The sequence below is a fragment of the Octodon degus genome, unplaced genomic scaffold (genome assembly GCF_000260255.1).
Source record: "Octodon degus isolate 3935 unplaced genomic scaffold, OctDeg1.0 scaffold00016, whole genome shotgun sequence".
In the NCBI taxonomy this organism is placed as follows: domain Eukaryota; kingdom Metazoa; phylum Chordata; class Mammalia; order Rodentia; family Octodontidae; genus Octodon; species Octodon degus.
The window spans coordinates 16,048,587-16,070,229 of record NW_004524592.1 but is presented as its reverse complement, the minus strand read 5'-3'; the positions used below and the strand labels follow the sequence as shown (position 1 = coordinate 16,070,229).

At 46.7% G+C, this 21,643-nt stretch overlaps 1 pseudogene; it reads right to left on the bottom strand.

Moving 5' to 3' along the window:
* Window positions 1-3,659: 3,659 nt before the first annotated feature.
* On the bottom strand, window positions 3,660-4,660 carry LOC101580558 (annotated as a pseudogene).
* Between the last annotated feature and the right edge of the window lie 16,983 nt (window positions 4,661-21,643).

Here is a 21,643-nt window from a genome sequence, read left to right as displayed (position 1 = left end):
TCACAACGGTTGGTCTTAATGATTCTTTGACTTTACCAAGGTGCCAAAGCCATGTGCATTCAGTAGAAACCATTCCTCAAATTTTGAATGTGGACTTTTTCCCAGGCTGGTAATATATAGTAAGATCCTCTTCTGCAGTACTGGCCAATAACAGCAAGCCATAGCTCAGTGAGTCACACTGCCACAAGAAGGAGCACCCAAACCCACAGCATGCTGCATGGTAGCATACTAAACTATAATTTTTAATAGGTTAAATTTCTTCAATGTGGGGCCGGGGAGATAGCTAAGTAGAATAAGCACTTCCCTGGCAAGCACAAGAGTCTGAGTTCAATCCCCGGTTCCACAAAATAAATAAATAAAATAAATTTGTTCGATGTATTTTTGACTTATAATATTATCAAGTTACTATGGGTTTGGGGGGTCATGACCCCATCTTAAGGCAAAGAGCACCTGTGACTCCCAAGACAAAAGAACCAAATCTTGGTGACTCCAGGTAGACAAAGCTCCTCCTTACACACCACAGTTCCTCATTGTCCACAGACAAGAAGCCCCATAATGACTTGTGGTTGTGCCCCATAGGCAAGGTGATTCCATACTCTAGAAAGAAAGGGATACTTCAACCCCTTGGAGGGGGTAGTGAGGACCATTGTTGTGCTCAATCTGGCTCCATTAGCAACAGGGACATTGAGGTCAAGTTACACAGAAGTCCATCTGTTACAGTGAACCAGCCACACACCTCGCCATTGCCCACTCTCATTAAAACAGTAGTGAGCAGGGTAGTGAGCAGGGTCCATTGTGCACATCAGATGCAAGCCAGGTTGAGACAGGAGCCAGGGGCCAGGAGGCAGACCTGGGCTGTACTCTATTACAAGTGCAACGCTTCACCAGGGCAGTCATAGCAGTTAAAGCAAGAAAATGAGAGGAGCACAGCATTCTTGGGAGGCACAAGGAGAAAGGGAGAAGACACTTCCCTCTGTTGTGTGCTGACAGCTAAACTACCCCATCCCACCACTCCTCAGCTGGTCCCACGACCTGGGCCTCTGTCCACAGTCCCTTCCCTTCAATGGTCTGCATTGTTCAGGGAATCTCTTCCTTTTGTTTTTCTGTCCATTTATACCTCGGCTCATTTGTTTTCCATTCTGAAAAGTAATTCATCTGCTCTTGGGCCTCACAATGTCTTTCTCCCCTTGATTTCTAAACAAGATGCTTGGACAGGTCCATTGTCTTAACAGCAACCAACTCACACTATTTAGTAAAAGTTGTGTTTTAAAAAGAAAAACCAATGGGAATTCCAGCTTTTATCCATGGTAACTTCTGAGATGTTTGGTAGTGATAATGCTGCTGTCTGACTTGGCCTTTGTCCTCTCATCTTCATTTGGATTTCAGGGTAAGCCAAATTCCTGTGGAAAATCCAGGAGAGCTTCCCATCGTGTCAAAAGAAACGGGTAAAGCTCCTTTCCCTTCCTCTCTGCCAGCCTGGGACATTGGAAATTATGCTGTGGTGATGGAATGATGGAGAGATGATACAGGCTTTCTTTTCCATTGTCCTGAGGATGTATATCATCCCCTCCCCATGGCCATTGAAGAGAAACGGACCAGAGAGAAAAGAGAGAAAGTCTGTGAGGTCAGAGCAGTTGGGCTCAGGCAGGCCCATCCCTGGGAAAAGCTCTGGCTCTTAGAAAAAGTTCTGCAAAAATCTGGCTTGGAAGTCCCAGAAAGGGCCCTAACTGCAGTCAGCTTGTCTGTGCACTTCCAGGCTCTGTTCGAGGTGTGCCAGAAAGAAGTACTGCTGCTAGGATCGTTACAAGAGCAGTTGTCCCAGTTCTTTTTTTGTTTTTAATAAAAAATGTTTTAATGATTAATGTTTAGACATCATTTAACAGTGCAGGTATATCCACATGAGCTAAGCATGCTCCGACAGCACATTACGGAATGTCATCATTTCCGGATGGAGACAGGGAAAGACATCTGCAGACTAGCACTAGGGGTGGAGACACGCCACACACACAGTCTAGCTGTAAGGTCCTTGTAAACAGATGCTGCGACTCCTTCCAACAGAAAACCCACGAGACTAGTCAGAGCGCCAACTGGCTCTTTCACATGAATGTGCAAAATTAAAGCATGGTAAACATGTATTTACATAAATATCAAACCCACAATTCGTTTATACATTGTCAATGATCTTCTTAGATGTCATGAGTGGTTCAATGAAGTTTCTCAACAGAGAAGGTATTAGGAGGCTAAACATCCACACCTGAATAAAATGACACATACAACAGTCCTTGTTTGACCACTTGCCTTGAGAGTGTGAAACACAATTTTATGGTAAGCAATCTATTTTTTAAAACACACTGTTTTAGGGGCTGGAGAGATGGCTCAGTGGTCTAAAGCACCTACTTGGAACAGGCTTGGCAGAGCACAGGGACCGCGGTTCAATCCCCCAGCACCACATGCCAGCCAGCCCCGCCCCCTGGTGGGCTGAGCTGGCCACACACACACACACACTAAATGCAAAATAAATAAAATAAAATAAATTTTAAAAAAAAAAGAATAATTAAAAAAAATAAAATAAAAAATAAAACACACTGTTTTAAACAAATCTTTAGGTTCTAAGCAGAAAACGATTATAGGCGCTATTAGATTTCCATTAAACAAGTTCCCTTATCACTACCCAGCTGCCAAGTTCTCTCATGTTGTATCTGTTTCATTTTATCTTAACTTTTTAAGGTTTTTTTCCCTTTATTAAAATTTAGTAAACTAGGCACATTTAGGAGGAAATTTGTGTCAACACAGATGGTACAGGAACCACCTCACATGTGGGCCTTGGAGGGCAGCCCTCCGTGGCCAGCAATGAACTCTAGTCAAACGGTGAATAGGTACTCATCTCTTTATTTTTTAAATTTTTTTCATTTCTCATTAAAAGGATACATTTTCTCTCACACTGGTGAAAAGCAAAGTGGATTTGTTTCCTGTATAAAAACACTTAGCACTTCAGAAATTAAAAATGGCCTACTTACCTATACTCTTCCTAAAATCTTGAGGACAAGAATATATATATATATATGTTTTATCAAGACTGTTTTAGAGCCCTCCTTTTACATTATTAATCATGGCACTCAAAATAAAAAAATAAGATCTGTTAAACAGTTACACTGACTGCCCCACTAGTTGAGCCTGCTTGACCAAAAGCCAATATTGCAAAACCAAAGGTGCCATTTCTGGTTTCACATCTACATGTCGCTTAAAATTACATGTCACATGCTCATTTCACAAATCTCCATCTGTGATTTTTCTAAACAGAGCTATTACAAATGAATACAAATTTGAAACATATCCTAATTTAAACTAATAAGCTTTGGTCCCTGCTTTGTAAATTTTAAGGCATGTGTGTTTCTCTACTGTAACAACATTGTACAAATTTACATTTACAATCACATGCATGATCTATAGTTTAAATAAAATGTTTGGATTACAGTGTTTTAAAATTGTGAATCACAATTCAGCACCTACCATGTTATAACTAATAAGGCAACAGCAGTATCATATACTACAGTACTCCCTTTCCACAGTCTAGCGTGGGGTCAATGAGCCCAGAAACGTGAGAGACCTTAGCCTACGTGGATAATTGGCATACGTACTCAAGGGGTTTGAATGGATGGAGGAGGCCCTACATGAATCACACTATTGCAGGTCGACTAGAACAGCAGCTGCTAACAGCGAGGAGCACAACGGCTGTGCTTACAATCACAGGGCGTGCGGAGCGCGCTCAGTCCTTGGGCTGCTTCCTGGGCTTCACGCTGCTCTCCAGGGAGAAGCCCTTAGTGTGCCCATTCACAGCGGCCACGGAGCCGTTCTGGTGGTCCTTTGCGTGGTCTTTCCATCGGGAGGCCCCCTTCTTGTTGTAAGTTTCATGGTAGAAGTTGATGAAGAGGATGATAAGAGAGACCATGTACCCAATCTGGAAGTACAGCCACCCCAGTGGGAAGGGGCACGGCCACACGACTCCGCAGGTGGTCTGGATGATGGTCAGCACGAACTGCACCAGCTGCCCCTGTGTGATGTACTTCTTCCACCAGAGGTACGGGTGCATGGAGGGGATGGACGACAGGCTGTAGTATGAGTACATGAGGACGCAGATCAAGCTGTTAAGCGTGGCACCGAAATAAGAGTGGCCGCAGGGGACCCAGTTCATCACAAACCACTAAATGTTGAACATGGAGGTGTGGTGGTAGACATGTAGGACTGTGATCTGGTAGCTGTTCTTGCGCAGGATGAAGAAGAAGATGTCCATGAGTTCTATGAGTTTGGAGTAGTACCACCAGAGGACAGGGATAATCTTCCTGTCTGATCCTCCAGCTCTGCATGTGCCTTGGCAGAAGAAGTCGTACCTGCCTTCCCACACTCCTGTCACTAGCTCGACAAACATATAGAGAGACAGTAAGGTGAGCCCGAGGTTATACACCACTAAAATCCCCCCGCAAGAGAACAGCTGTTTATTCTTCATGTATTTTGTTCCCAGCCATACAATCATTAAATAAATGACAGAGCAGACCAATGTAGGTAAATAATTGTCTAGAAGAAACCATCCTTTTACTCTGGTATCTCGGGGACCCAGCCATGTCCTGAAGTAGGTACTGAGTGAGGCATTGAATTTTTCCATTTTAAAACCAATTCATAGGTGTCTTCCAGCTGCAGTGGGCCTCAGAGCTAAGGGCTACAAGCAGCTGGAGTTCACCTGGAGGGAGGCTCACGGCAACGCCTGCACCTTCAGGGCAGACTCTGAGCTGGGGGCCAATCATGGAGGGCCATGAAGGATGAAGGACCTAACATTCTGTGACCTCTATCCTGCGGTGGCCTCACCTGGGCGCCTGCAAAAACTGCTGACTCAGCCTCCTAGCTTCCTGTAATCCCCACACTCGGGAGGCTGTAAGCAGGAGAATCATGAGTCCAATCTAGTAGTAAGACCCTGAACATCCTGTAGACCCTTTCCTCCTCTGAAGCTGCAGTGGCTCCGAGGGCAGCGCGGCGGCGGCGGTGGAGGCAGCGGCGGCTGCCAGCTCAAGCCGAGGAGGATGAGGAGGCGGGAGCAGCGCCGGCCGCGGGGAAGAGGAAGGCGCCCCCAGCTCTTAATATACCACCAAACGTGGGAGGGCAAGGCGTGTCCAGCTCCATCCATGCGCTCCTGAGCTACAAGTTTTCATTTTCTAACTGCATAGCAGGCCTTTTAGTTCCACAGAATTGTAAAAATAACTAAAAGTATCTTTTTACAGAAGAAACAGAGATTCTCAAGGATTGGATCCCTTTTCTGCAGGAATAAAATGAAACACACCCTCCAAAATAGAGGAATGATATAGCTCAAAGGAAGAAACACCCTTTTTCTAAAAAGTATATTGCCGGTAAGGTATTTTCAAGCAAAGTTTTAGATTGGCATAGAAAGTACCAGCCTCTGCAGCCTCCACAGAAGCTTTAGGACCTGATGATGTGTACAGATACATGGGTGCATACACACATGTGCACACACACACACACACACACACTCTTACACACAGACACAGTATAGCAAATGAAATCCCATGCTTTGGCAGAGGGCTGAGGAAACACTCAGGCCTGCTGATCTGGGGAGAAGCATCTCATTGTGCCAGCCTGCACAAAGGTAATCCTTCAACATGGCGGCCACTCACCAGTCTTGGCAGAAAGACTTGGCACTGGCAGGAAATCTCAGCGGGGCAGCTTGTTTCTGCTCATCAAACACCAGTAGCTTTCACGGAGAGCAGCAGAAAATGGGAGAAATGTGTCTGATCGTGCGCAGGCTGTGTGTCAGCACTTTTCTAAAGCAGAGTTAGCTGAAGTCTAGCTTTGAATAAAAGGTTGTTACATTCTCCCTCTGCACTGCAGGATCAGCCAAAGAGACAGCTGGCATGAGCTTACCTACAACCAGCTGCCCTTCCAACACCCTGGAGCCACCTAACAGGGTCAGTTATTGGGAAACAAGCTAATGATAGAGTTCACCCTCTCTCTGTTCAATACTGGGCTCCCAGCTACTCAGGAGAAATGAATGCCCAGGAACAAATTGCTTGGACCTTTCTTGTGACTTCTCAGCAGCCATTCTTTGTTTGTTTGTTTTTTCAGAAAGGGTCTCACTATGCAGTTCAGGCTGGCCTTGAACTCTCTATGTAACCCAAACTGGCCTCAAACTCTTGGTGATCCTTCTGCCTAGGGCTTCCCAAGTGTAGCAATTACAGGCATACATCACCATACCAGCTCTGCAGCCTTCTTATCCCAACAGCTTCCTGTCTGGATTTAGCTGTTGTTGGTCCCACTAAAGATGGATAGGGAGGAGTAGGGTGTAGATCCCATGTATTATACAGTATGCATCCACCCAGCAGCTCTGGGAATTATCAGGTAGGAGGCCCAAGGATCTTACAAGAGCAGCTATTCTTATAACCAAGAACTCACAATTGGTCTACCCAAGAGAGACTCAGAGGATAGAACAGAGACAGCCTTTACTCCATTCCTCACACACCATTTCCTACTCTGAACTGCAGGGTAGAAAGGGAGGGGCTCTTTGCAAGACAGGATTTGTGTCCCACACTTGGATCCACTCCTGCAGGTTCACCTCATAGACCCACAGGCTCAAAATCATTTCTTTGATGAGTATGAAATTCCACACCAAAAAAGAATGCTGTTTTGGAATGTCAGAACTCTTCAGGAGTGCCCCGTATCTGCAGTCTTTTTCCTACAATTTCAGTTGCCACAATCAACTACAGTCTGAAAATACAAAGTAGAAATTTTCAGAAATAAACAAGGTGTGTTACATTGTGCAGTGTTTCAAAAATAAAGCAAAACAAAAAAACAAATAAAGGAGCTGGGAAGATGGCTCAATGGAATAAGCGCTTCCCTGGCAAGCGCAAGGGCCTGAGTTCAATCCCCGGTTCCGCAAAAACAAAAACAAAGCAAAACATTGTGCAGTGTTCTAAGTAGCCTCATGAAATCTCTCTCACCTGGGATATAAATATTCCCTCTGTCCAATGTATCCACAGTGTGTTTGCTATCTGCCCATTAGTCCCTTAGTGCCATCTCAGTTATCTGATTGACTGTCACAGTAACATAGTGTCTTATTTTGCCTAATAAGGCCCAAAAGTGCAAGAGTATCAATTCAAAGGAGGTACCAGGACATAAAACTTGGCCAAACCTTGGAACTTTGCTGCTATGTGGCAATGATAAAGGTTATACACATAAAAAATGGTGTATAGGGGATACAGGATTATCTATGAATTCAGGCATCCACTGAGATGCCTGGAATGTGTTCCTGTGTATAAGGGAGAAGTAGTGTACACTTGTGTGCACCCTGAAGTGAGGAAGAGCAATCACAGTCTAGGGACACTCCTCAGTGGTAGACCACTTTCTCATCACTGAGACACAATACCCACCACCCACACTGTAAAGGAGGAAAGATTTACTTGGGCTCACAGTGTGCAATGATACTAGCTTGTAGTCAGTTGGCTCGAAGGCAAGGCAGGGCAGAGGGGCATCACAGAGAAGAACAGTTAATGCATGGAAGCAGGAAGAGGGAACAAGGGAGATACAGGCTATGCTGCCCCCAGGGACCCAGCTTCTCCAGCCGGGCTTCACCTTCCAGCATCACATTTACCGATAGATTCATCAGTATCATATTCCCATGAGCCAATCACCTCCCAAAGCCCCATCTATGAGCACATTAGGCTTTGGGGGACATCCAGACACAAGCCATAACACTTGCCTACCATGCTCAGTGAACCGTGTTCAATCCCTAGTGCTGTGGAGGAAATAGAAGAATAATGACACAGAGAACAAGACAAGTGATTTAAGATCATGTTAGAGGGCAACACTTGCCCTGTTTTGTGGTTCATTTGTTATAAACTTGAGTTTTGATTGAGGAAAAATATAAGTACACCAAACTTAAGCAAATAACTTGAAAAATGGTTGCAGCTGCATACACTCATGGCCTCGCCACCCAGACACTAGCCCACCAAGGCATCCCTCACAACCTCTCCACGCTAACACCAGCAAGTAGCTCCTCTTTGGGCTTCCATCCCCATGACATGGTTTTTCCTGTTCTGAGGTTCATGTTCATGGAATCACAAAGTCTGTGTTCTCTTGCTTCTTATACTCAAAATCTTGCCTGTAACATTCCTGCTTACGAAGGTGAACAGAGAAGTAGTGGAGACTTCACTGTTGACTTGTTTCCATGCATGAAAATCCCAGCTGTGCTTTGGTCCCTCCTGGCATGAGTGAGGGAGAGTAAGAGTGAACTTGTTGGGTTTAATGCTTCTGTGGGGCCTGTTGGGAGCAGAGGCCAGAGTCTAGGCCTGGCTGGCTGCAGAGGAGGATGGTGGGAGCCAGCCTGGCTGCCTGACCATTTTCCCTGAGAACTCCTGCTGAGCAGGAAGGCAGCCTCCCTCCCAACCTCTGTAACATCTGGCTGCTCCCAGGCCTATGCCCGCCTTGCTGAAATTTGGCTCCCCAAAGACAGAAGGGACCCCAGAGATCTTGAGGTTGCTCCCCAAACCAGTTTGAAGAGCAGCCCTCTGTCTTCACAGGACCCTTTAGCTGACTAGCCAACCACAATCTGCCCTTCGTGCCGGGTGCCAGCCCAGAGCATCTGTTTCTGTTTCTCTCCTTTTTCCCGTGGGTGGTGGGTGGAAGCTAAGTCAGGCTCCTCTGCACTTTTTCTTCTTAATCATAATCATTTGTTTTAACAGGACTTCGAGCAGCTATGACAGAGAGACCCAGGCAGTGCCCCCACCAAGCCAGCAGATACCAGCCTTTCCCACATCCCCTGCTTACCCTACAGTGAAATTAAAGCAGCCCGCTCTGCCATTATCCTCTTTCCTGCTTGTTTTGCAGGGCCTCTGGCTGCTTTTAGAATTGCCCTGCTGCCCGATGTGGCCTCTAAACATCTGCCCACCACTGCAAAGACAAATGCCAAGGCCTGGCTTCCACACTCCCAGGACCTGAGCAGTCTGAAGGCCCTACAGCAAGAGGCTTGGACACCACTCTGGAAAGGAGACAGGATCCATGTTGGATATGGACTTTCTGGGCCCTCTCTGGTCTTAATAAAACCTAAAGGGAGCTCTGGAAAATGTTAAAGGAGACTAATTGGCAAGGCTGAACTGCCCTCAGGCATCACTGGCCACCCACTCTATCTGCCCTTTTATACTCTAGGTAGACACTCTACAATTCAATCATGTCCAACTCCAAGCACCAGATCATCAGCCTTGGGCTCTTTGTATGCTACACACTGAGTCTGGCCCAAGACACAGACTCTCGGCCTCTCAACCACAACTCCTCACCCAGCAGGCAACCTCCCAGCACCCCTAGCACACTGCCCACGAGGTCAAAACTAACCTTTCATACAGAAGAGGGGCTGCTGCTGAGTCACATGAGCACATGCAGGAGTATTTGATGTGGCTGCCCTTCAGTTTATACAACTAGAGCCTGTTCTAACTGTGACTTGACCTTTGGTTTAATCCCTGCTGAAATTGTGTTGCTACCCTATGAAATAGGGTTGTAGACATCTTTCCAGCCTACTCCATAAAAATCATTCTTCACTACAAAATAATGTGCCGTTGTTTGTGTGTGTGTGTGTGTGTGTGTGTGTGTGTGTGTGTGTTTAATGGACCATTTTTTGAACTATTTATTTATATTTTTGGTACAGGGTCTCACTACACAGCTTGGACTTGTGGTAATCCTCCTGCCTCAGCCTCCCCAGTGCTGAGATTACAAGCATATGTCACCATGCCCGCCCTACATCCATGGCCAGGGGTTCTGCGGTCAGTGCAACATGCTGTATCGGGAATCAAACCCGTGTCTTTGCACTTGCCAGGCAGGTGTTTAGACTGCTGAGCTATCTCCTTTAATGTGCTGTTGTTGTGAAGGAGTCAAATAATCCTGGGCAGCAAGGGTTGGTATGGGAATGGGAAGGAGGGGATCTGTACTAATCTCAAATGTACCATGTCTAGGTTGCTTGTGCTTGACCAAAGACATTCCCTTGTAAGGATCGATGGGTCTCAGTGAGATCCATTCTACCTGGGGAGAAATGGTGGCAGGAATGAGAAAAAGATAGACAAAAAGACAAAAGCTGTGTTAGGTGGTGACTTGTCTGCCTGGTTGGCAAGATGACCCAGTGAGCAACAATATGGATGTTTATTTATACCTTTGCAAAGTGAGTAACACGTGACACAAGGTTGCCTAGTGACTAATAGCTGACATTAACCAGTCAGGATTCTTATCTTAGGACTGAGGTAGCTTGTTTGCTTCAGGCACTGAGGTCTAGTCCTGCCTACACACATTTGACCAGCTTCCATGGCTCCCAACACCTCCTGACTATCCAGAAATAATAGTCAAGTTTCCAAGAACCAGGCATTTACTGAATCCCAGGCATTGTACCAGTCATATCCTCTTCTCATTTCATCCTCAAAAAATTTAAATTTGAGATAGATATTATTATGGCTTATATCAAGATGTCCTCCAAGGGGCCGGGGAGATAGCTCAGTAGAATAAGTGCTTGCCTGGCAAGTGCAAGGGCCTGAGTTCAATCTCTGATTCTCAAAAAAAAAAAAAAAAAAAAAAAAAAGATGTCCCCCAAAGCTTCACGCAGTCATAGGTGGGGATTTTCAGAAGTGGCTGTGTCTAGAGTGTGTGATGCTGGGATTAAGGTATGTCACTAGAAATAAGGGTGTGATACTGAGATTCATGGTGCATGACTACTAAATTAGTTCACTTATTGGTGTGGATAATTGGAAGGTCCACCCTGGGTGAGGGTGGTACCACACAAAAGATTTGCCTGGAAGAAGTAAAAGACTCCTTCTAGGCCTTTTGGCCTTTTTGATTAAAATCAAGTGTGATCAGGCTGCTGCTGCTGCTGCTGCTGCTGCTGCTGCTGCTGCTGCTGCTGCTGCTGCTTGCAACACGGTACCTGCTGCCTTCTTCCTGTCCTGAAACTCCATGGACTGTTTCTCCTGTGCAGTGCCCCTCTGAGACAGCACCCTGCCTTGGAGCGAACTGCCTATGAACTCAAACCTCTAAAAACTGTGAGGTCAAATAAACCTTTCCTCCTTTAACTTGTGGGTGTTGGGCATTTTGTCTCAGCAATGAGAAAAGTAACCAAAATAGGTATTATTAATCCCATTTTATGTAGGAAAAAGTTGAGGTTCAGAGAAACTAAGTAACTTCCCTAAGATCATATAGAGAAAACATAGAGGAGCCAAAGCCTAACTTCAGAGTGACTTCTCTTAACCAAGAGCTGACATATGTGCCCTGCTTTCCACATTCAAGTTGAAACTCTAGCCCTATTTAAAGAAAGGGCCTTAAAAGAGGTAATTAAGTTAAGAAACCATCAGAATTGGCACCGATCCTGTGTAAGTGTTGTCCTTATAGGAAGTGGAAGAGATAGCAGGCATGTGCACATGCAGAGAAAAGTCTAAGATACAAGACAAAGATGTCATCTGCAGCTAGGTCAGAGGCCTAAGAGAAAGCCAGGCCCCACCTACATCAAAGTCTTGAACTCTGAGCCTCCTGACCTTGAGATGAATTTCTGTTGTTTGAGCCACTACTCCTGTGGCATTTTGTTATGACAGCTCAAGAAGACTAATAGACCTGCCTCCTACCTTCTTTGGAGAATGGCCCAAACCTCGATCTCTCTGGCCCATTAAAGCTGCTCCAACTGGCATCTAGGCTGACCAGTACTAAGGAGAGAAATGGAGAAGTCTAAGGGAAGAGGGAGAAAGAGGAGGACACCATGTCATCACCAGTGCAGGGCCCAGGCCTGCTGTCCTGAGTTCCTTCCACCAGTGTGTCCCTGGGCACACCTTGCCTTTGTCATGCCCTTGCATGTGGCATCTACTGTTGCTCCTTGAAGGAGGAGGGCATCCCGTCCCTTCTCACCAACAGGACCATAGATGCCCATGGACACTTGAGAACAGCAATGGGATCTGTGCTGAGAACAGTTCCTCATGGTAGAGCAGACCCGAGTGGTCCTGGAAGGGCTACCTCTGACACTGAGAGGACTCTGAGGGGGCAACAGAAGTTACCACGGGCCTATAGCTCTGAATAGCAACAAGCTCCAGAACTGCCAAGGTGCTCTGCTTATGTCTCATCAGCCACCTTGGGCTGCCTCGCTCCCCTCAGTCATATCTGGAACTCAGTGGCCTTTAACTCCAGGCAGCCAGGGCAGGAGCCAGCAGTCTGTTCCTACTCAACCCAGTGACAACACAAACAAAAATGACCGTACCTTTTCCTCAGACCCTACTTCAGGCTCCCTTGTATTAGTTTTCTATTGCTGCCAAGCAGGTTGCCACATGTTTGGCAGCCTAAAATAGCTTGTATTAATTTCCTACTGTTCTGTAAGTCAGAAGTGTGACTCAGGTCTGACTGGGTGTGATCCACATTGTCTCAGACACAGACCCTCTTCCTCCCTCTTAGAACCAAAATCTCTTGTGATTGTCTTGGTCACCCCAGCCGCCCAGAATTGTGTCTCTGTATGAAAATTAGCCAAAGGATCAGTGAGATAGCTCAGTGCACTAAGAACCTGCTTAGGCAAGTGCAGGGAACAGGGTTTGATCCCTGGCACCCCATGCCGTACCAGCCCCACCCACAGGTGCACTGAGCTGGCCACTGAGACCAGGCATAGTGGTGCACACCTATAATCCCAGCACTGGGAAGGCTGAAGGTTTTTGTTTTTTGTTTTTTGGCTCTGAATGCCTTCAGGGCAGGTTTGGCTGGCTTGAGATGTGGGGATCGAACCACAGCAACCTGAGCCTGACTGCTTTGTTGAAGCAGCCACTTAAAGAGCTGAGCTAAGGGGCAGGCCCCCGTGGGAAGGCTGAAAACAGGAGGATCACTATGAGTCCAAGCTGTGTAGTGAGACCACATACCAAAATACACAAATTTAAAAAATAAAGTAAAATTAGCCAAGTACCAGCATGACTTTCCCATTGCCATGCAGCATGACATATTCTGATTCTGGGGTTGGGACTTGGGCATTTGGGGATCTCTTTCTTCTACCTGTCACGTACCACAGTTTACACTGGTGAGTTCTCCCACTCGCTAGCCAGGAAAAGACGCTTTATGCAGTGTATTCTGGCCTCTTCTCCATTCATCTCTGTTACCTCCCACCTCTCTTTCCCTTTATAGCTCAGCCTGCCCAGTATAAAAACAGCATCTGCAGCTCTAACGTGTCTCTATTCCAGGACACTGTCCATGTGGTGCACATTGTTCAGACCCAGGATTGGAACCAGAGGTCTGCTTTTGGTGGCTAAGGATGCCAGGTGTTCTCTTGGACCCCACAGCGAGGGCATTACTCCAGGTTAAGGATTCAATTTCTCAGCCCTTATGACTATGATGGGCCAAAACCTCTCAGAGAGACTGGCTCCTGAGAGAGCTGTACCTGTGCCCATGACAGACTACTAATCCCAGAGCTAGAGCAAAGCAGGCACACACATCAGAATATAGAGCCACAGGCTGACTAGGGAGCATGAAACCACACGAAAAAGAATTTGAGTTGTCCAGAGGGGATATTCCCATCAAATCATAGCAGTGCTATAACCCAGATATTCTTGTTAAATGGCCTGAGAGGAGGAACTACCCGCTCGGGCTCCCCTCCTGTCCCTCTCTTGGACAGGAGCTTTCTTTCTCTCAATAAATATATTCTGCTCATAACGTCTGTTTGTTCCTAAAATTCATTCCTCGGTTTTAGAGAATCATTTTGGAGGTCATCCACCGAGATCATTAGACGGCGGTATGAGTTTGCTTTTCTTTCATAAATTCTGGATTGGGACTAGCTTGGTAAAAAATTTTTACCACAGTTTTGTCCCACCTCCTACCCACCTAAGCGAGTTCCCATTCTCTCTACCTTAGCCCCACATGGTTTTACACTACAAAAGTCCCTGGAAGAGAGAGCTTCCGGGGGAACTACCCACTCGGGCCCCCCTCCTGTCCCTCTCTTGGACAGGAGCGTTCTTTCTCTCAATAAATATATTCTGCTCAAAAAAAAAAAAAAAATGGCCTGAGAGTTTCCCACTGTTTTTAAATAAATGTTTCATATGCACAGCTTCCCCAACTCTCACATTTCTAAGGTGGCCCCAGTTTTTTTTTTCTTTCTTACCTTGTCAGACACCCTCAGAAGGTGTCTGACAAGACACAGCTGTCCAAGAGCCATGATCTTTTATGCAAGGTTGTCTACCCATAGCCTCTGCAGCATGGTGGGGGGGACAACGAAGAGGGCAGAAAGACAGGCACACCTCCTGGGCCCTGGCTGCAAAGTTTTCATGCATACTCGAAGATAAAGTTACAGAATAAGAAGTCTGGAAGCTGTTAGACCCCACAGGACATCTAATCCAACTTTGTACCTCAAAGGAGGAAACTATAAAAGCAGTTTGGAAAGTGTCGTGGTTTGGGTTTTGCAAGGGAAACAGTACAATACAGGACACATTGTGTAAGCCTATTTTATAATGAATCACCCAAAAAATCATATACAAAGTACAGGAAATCTGTCCATGCACTAAAGACAAAAAAAATCAGCTGAGGGCCTGGATTCTATGCATGATTCCAGCTGAAGACCTACAGCCCAAAACAATGCCTCCCACAAGTTGAGCTGGAGGCCGGCATGCTTCATGGATCTGTTCTGGAAAGGCCCAAATGTCAGTGATGGAATCTAGGAAGTCTGTGTCAGTGGGATGAAGGATCAGTGGAGCTGCACTGGAGCCAGGAAGCAACACCCAAGGCAAGCACCAGAGCTCCCCTAAAGGTACCACAGCCATCCTTAGCAATGCTGAGGTCTCAAGCTCCTCCAATCCATCAGGAAAGCCAAGCAACAAGCTTCTCTCAGAGGCTGAGCAGTACACTATCTTCCCCTCTGGAGCCAGGAAGCAGTGGTCAAGATGAGGGCCAGAGCTCCCCTAAAGGAACCGTAGCCATTCTCAGCAACAACGAAAGTCTTGAGCTCCTCCTCTGATAAGAACAGCCAAGCTCAATAGGAAAGCCAGCATGACAAGGTCTGCCAGCAGAATAGCCAGAGAGAGTCAGCAGCTTCCAACCGCTCCAACAGCTTCTCTGAACAGCCTCCCTAACAGCCTCTCAACAGCTTCTCCAGTACTGCCTCTGATGCTGCTGGTAACAACCCTCAGGCAGGCCTCCCACACCCAGCACCATGCTAGTTCAGTTCAGATGGTTATAACAAGTTGACCACCAGTTAGAAATGCACTACAGAAAGTTACAGGCTGTGTATAATTACTACCATGCTGTCATTATTTCCCTGACCATCTTCATCACCATGAATCTGGGAGTCTGTATCCCATGGTCTCCTGATAACAATAGTTCATTCAGTCTCCTTTCTAAGGAACTGGCTTTTTCCTTCTGCCTTACGTAGAGTCCTCTAAACAGCTTTGGGTTGTCGGAAAGTGTGATGGCCTGAATGTCTGTGACACTGCAAAATTCCTATGTTGAAATCCACCCACAAGGCGGTGACATTAGGACCCAAGGGCTCTAGCAGGTGGTGAGGTCACAAGAGTGGAAACTTCATAAATGACATTTGTGTCCTTAAAAGGAGGCCTGAGGGAGTTCACTCACCTCATCAGCCATGAAGGTGCTGCCTAAGTGGGAAAGAGGAAATGAACTCAGCAGTCCAAGCAGGTTCACTGCTAACCCTGAGAACAGCCTTTCTGTGTGAGCAGAGCAGACAAGGGGCTCTTACAGGCTAAGAGACTTTTGATGTAGGTTTTTGGTAAGCTTTTGAGAGGGTACGTTGGAAACACAGTGGCTCATGGCTTACTGACATCCTCTGTGACCTACGGGCATGTTCTGTGAGGGATTGGTGGTACACCCTTCTTCCTGATGGCTGTCTTGGCCTAAATCCTCCATGAGCTAAGTAAAATGAAACTTACTTTTCTTTCAGATGGCAGTGGGCTCATTTGAACTAGCGCTGTTCCTGTCCAGCCTCTCTCACTAACTGCAAAACACACAGCCCTAAACAGACACCAAATCTATTAGTGCCCTGACCTTAGAGTCCCAGTTTCCAGAACCATAAGCAACAAATTTCTGTTGTTTATAAATTACGTGGTCTGAGATATTTTGTTGTAGTACCCTTAACTAAGAGGGAAGGGGATACACTCTCCAGGTTAGGAGGGTGTCTTTTGAGCACTTATTCCTGGGCAGGAACCCCATGGAATATAGAGGCCCCAGTTCCGCTTGAGTGTGGAAAGTGGGAAGGAGGGACTGAGTCAAGAATTCCATCTGAAAGAGCCAGAGAGGTAGCTCAGTGGATTAAGAACCTGCTTAGGCAAGCACAGAGACTGGGGTTCAGTCCCCAGTACCACACACAGTGCCGGCCCCACCATGGGGCACACTGAGCCGGTCACCAAGAGTGAGTGTGGTGGTGCATGCCTGTAATCCCAGTGCTAGGGAGGCTGAAAACAGGAGGATCACTAGGAGTCCAAGCTGCATAGTGAGACCATGTACCAAGTACGTAAAAATAAATAAAGACTGAAGAAAAAAAAGGAATTCTATCTGTGAGGGAGGAATCCTGACTCCACAGACTCACTGTGGGGTACCTTCTATAGACTACAGGTGCACAGACTGCCAGTTAGCTTTACTAACCAGAGCATGTTCAGGACACGCTATACTCTGGCCTGGGGCCATATGGGCGTTGTTCTTCCTGAGTGTCACTTCAAGCCAGAGGTGCAAGGGAATAAGTTACTTGCCAAGACCAAGAAGCCAGCCAGGAGCAGCATCCAGACGCCAGCACTCCTCCCAACCTACCCTCTCTTGGCCCATCTGTATTTTTTTTTTAAATATTTATTTATTTTTATTTATTACACTTATTTATTGTGTGTGTGTGTCCAGCTCAGCCCACCAGGGGGCGGGGCTGGCTGGCATGTGGTGCTGGGGGATTGAACCGCGGTCCTTGTGCTTTGCCAAGCTTGTTTCAAGTAGGTGCTTTAGACCACTGAGCCATCTCTCCAGCCCCCATCTGTATTTTTGATTGTGTAGAACTTTCTGGAACCCATTTTCTCTGTCTCCTTTTTCTTGCACTCCTAATCTTCCCTTCTCCACAAAGCCAGGAAAGAGATGACTCACTTCTGTTGCTTTGCCCACCCCAGACTGACATATTATTTCTGGAGAGGAATGATCTAGGAAGGAGAACAGGAACCCTGTTGTCAATTCTGAACTCAGAAGCAGCCTGAGCCAGCTCTCAGCATGGGTTCTGCTCTCTGGAGTGATTCTTCAGAGATGATAAAGATGGTGTTGGTGGTGATGACAGTCTCGGGAGTGAGAGACCAAAACGTTAGGAACAGGGTAGGACAAACTGGGTAAAACTGTAATTTGCAAAACCCTACACCAAAATCTTTGCCAGCCACAAAATTGCTATGCTTGTGGCTAGATTTCCATTCCAGGTCAAATGCTGTGTGCAGCCATGCCTGGGCCTTCCCAACATCCTGGGTGTGGATCACTGCTGCCTCTTTGCCCATGGAGCTCCTGAGCTCCAAGGTGCCTGGAGCCAGACACGGAGAGAAGTGTCTGTCTCCACCCCTTGGATGGGTCTCTAGCTTGAGACAAGGTGCTTGTCACAGCCCCTTGGGATTGCTGGCTAGGCACAATATAAACATTCATGTAGTTACAGGATAATAATTACATTTTCCTTGTATGCAGCATCTTTCTCCCCTCCCTCCCACACCAGCTGGCTTCTTGAATTTTCTCATTAATCTTGCCATTCCTAGGAGGCAAGGAAGACCTCAACTGATCATGCACCTTTCACTGAGGGACGTGGAAAGTGGAAAGATGTGGGGCCAGGGTCACACACCTAGTCACCTTCAGTCAGTGTCCTCTGCACCACACTCCACTAAGTGATATAGTGAGGCCACACCCAGCAGCCTTGAGCATGGTTTCCCTTGGTCCTGGAAGCAGTCTCGAGAGGCTACAGTTGTTCTGTTCCCCATTTCACAGATGCAGAAAGTGACCACAGAGAGGTGTGGCTCTTTGCCAAAAGTGTCAAAGAGGCTATGCAGCTCTACATAATCTTCATTCCCCCAATCTGGTCTCCTTTCTAGAGCAATAATAGGTAAACAAAGGCAGAATACATTAGACAGGAGAGGGCTGACCCCTCCTCTGGCCCCCAGGAGGTCAGAGTCCCAGCAGCTAAGCAGAATCAGCTCATTATGTGGCCCGGTGGAATCCAGAGAGGAGGCTAGATTCATAGAGAGTGTACCCCACCCCCACACCTCCCCCAGTCCCTATTTCTGTTCCTTGGCTCATCCTTTTGACACAGGGACAATTACTGCTATTCATACCCACCCCAAGGCCACCTGCCACTGACCTATTCTCATGTACATAGAGCTAAAGATCAGGCACAAAGCAGGCCAATCTAAAGTCCCAGCAGACCCGAGGGTCTCACATGCACCCCCACACAAGCATTCCGGCAGGGCCTCTGCAAATTCCAGGATCCTGCTGGGCCTGGGAGACCCAGTAAACAGCCTGGGAAGAAGGCGGAGGAGGGCTGCTCTGGACAGCGCGGCCCCACAGCAGGCTCAGCTTGGGATAAAGGCACAGGTGGAGGTCCTGGGCAGACACATGCTTTGGGGTCCTAAGTCCTGACCCTACATAGAGTGAGCTGGAGGTGTCTTGTTGGAGCCCATTCTCTGGAAGTTTGTAATTTTGTTTTATTTTGTTTGTGGTTCAGAGGATTGAGCCCAGGGCCTTCCACTGGCCTCATTTCCAGCCTTTTTTTTTTTTTTTTTAAATTTTGAAACCCTAAGTCACTAAATTGCCCAGGCTGGACTTGAACTTATAATACTCGGCCTCAGCCTCCCAAGTGTTTCAAATACAGGTAAGCACCTCAGTTCCTGTCTTACAATGGTTGATGGCATCTTGGAAGCTTGCATTGTCTTTGGTGGAAATTTACTTTATACCCTGTTAACGGGAAACTGCTACAAAGCCACTCTACCCCCTTCCCAGCCAGTTGTCATTTACCAATACCATTGCTAGCAGTGAGGGACAGAAACCTCCCTAGAACAACCAGGACAGCCTGGGAGGAGGGGGAGGAGAGGTCCAAGTCTCAGAACAGCTGAATGGTGTGGCAATGGTGTGATGGAATTCTCGACAGCACCCTCTGTCTTCTTTGTTGTGTCCCTTGACATATTTCCCAACCTTGAAAAAATGCTGTCTTCCGAGATCCTTCATTGAAAGTGCTTATTTGGGCCCAGAATGAATTTCAGCACAGACACTGCAGCTGTAGAATCTGTGTCACTCACACTAACCCAAACACAGAACCATGACTTCTGCACGGTTAATGGAAATTTATGATGGATTCCATTGAGCTGAATTTTTTAAAAGAAGCTTCAGTATGTTCTAGCAGCCTACGTTAGGCATCAGGGCAGTTTTATAAGGAAAGGGCCACTAGCTTTGAGTTGGAAGTGGTGACAGGACTTTCTTTCCCTGCAACAGAGCCGTCTGTAGCCAGATGTCCATCTGGGCCCCACCATACTTCTCAAGTTGCTCTTTAGAGTGACATTAAGTAGCCTGGCTGATTTTCTTGAAACAATCACAATTTCTTCATGTAAGGAGCAGGAGGATAAGAGAGAACCCTATGAAAGGATGTATTTTTGTGGTGATTTCCACTGCCTTGTGAATACTACTGGTGACACCTCGCAGAGAGTTTGCTTGAGAATAAATCAATTAAGAATGTGGAAAATGACCGGCGAGATAGCTCAGCAGACTAAGCGCCCGCTTAGGCGAGTGCAGGGACCAGAGTTTGATCCCTGGCACTACATGCCACACCAGCCAGGCTACTGGGCATGCTCAGCCAGCTATCAAGACTGGGCTTGGTGGCACATGCCTGTGATCCCAGCGCTGGGGATGCTGAAACACGAGGATCACTACAATTCTGAGCTGCATAGCAAGACCCTGTCCCAAATAAATATTTTTTTTAAAAATGTGAAAAAAGGACAAATACCATTCTTAAAACACGGTAACAGCCATCTCTTTGAGAACCCCTCATTTCACCTTGCTTCTTGCCAACTCTGACCCCTTGTCTGTTGCCTGTCCAAATAAGTTCCTAAGGGGCTGGGGAGATGGCTCAGTGGAATAAGCACTTGCCTGGCAAGCACAGGGGCCTGAGTTCACTCCCGGTTCCAATAACAACAACAAAAAAAAGAAAAAAGAAAAAGAAAAAGAACACAAAACAAACAAAGAAATATCAGACAAAATCAAATAGGTTTCTCAGCTCCCTAACTCAGATCCCAAAGTTTTGGGATTTGCAACTCCCAAGCCCTGCAGCTGTGGGAAGGCAGGCACTGGCTTGCACTATGCTTGTCTAAGGACTCCAGGCCTCCTCAAACCTCCTGCTCTAACTTCCCCGAGGCTCTTCCAGCTATACACTCAATAGTCTCACCTTTTCAACTAAGGAGGAAAGTGAAACACCATTCACCTTTACAACAAATATTTGCTGATAGCCTCCCGTGTTGCATGCATGGCTCTAGACACTGGGCATGCAAAGAGCACAGTGGGCCTATCCCTGCCTGCTGAGACACAGGTGAGTACACACAAAATTTGGGGCACATCTAGAAGCAGTCCATACCCCAGACTTGGTCCATCAACAAAGACTTTCTAGGTTCCACTAGGACCTGAGGGTGACTATGAAGCATCTAGAATATAGGTCAGCACAATTTTTTCTAGATAGGTCTTTCCGTACAGTTTCAGATAGCACCACAGCCAGATAGCAAATGCTATGGTTTTCATAATCTCTCCCAAAGGCATGGTCCTGTGGTGGTGCTGTGGGAAAGTCATTGGTGGGAATTTTACAGGGTGGGGCCTGATGGGAGGCTGTAGACTAATGGTGCTGAGCCTCTGACAAACATGCCACAGCAGGCTGTTGGTTTCACTGAAAGCTCTGAAAGGTTCGCCATCACTGGATAGGCCATGTGGGAGTGTGTCTTAAAAATGATAGTGGGGGGCTGGTGAGATGGCTCAGTGGTCTAAAGCACCTACTTAGAACAAGCTTAGCAAAGCACAGGGAACGCGGTTCAATCCCCCAGCACCACATGCCAGCCAGCCCCGCCCCCTGGTGGGCTGAACTGGCCACACACACACACACACACACACACAAATAAATAAATAAAAAAAAATGATAGTGGGATACAGGTCTCTTCTCTTTGCTTCCACTGCCATGCAGCGAAAGCTTGCTCCATGGACCACATATTCCCACCAGGACATGCAACCTCACCAGATCAACAACCAACCAACCATGGACTGAAGTTCCTGTAACTGTAAGGCAAAATAAACCTTCTTCCTTTTAAGTTGATGACCTCAGATACTTTGTTACAGAAATTCAAAGCTGACTGACCCAGTATTACAGAGGATGTGGGTTTCACAGTCTCTGTTTGTAATAATTCAGCTCTCCCCATACAGTGCTGGAGCTGCCTGGGCAGGGTGTCCATGGAGGAGCAGGCCTGTGTTCCAGTACAACTCTACTTACAGATCCTTGCATTGGGATTCATGTGGTGTTCAAATGGCATGAAATGTTATTCATTTTTATTTTTATTATTACTATCTGGTCTACTACTTAAAAGTGGTAAACATTCTCAGCCTCAGATTTGGCCATATGACCCTTAAG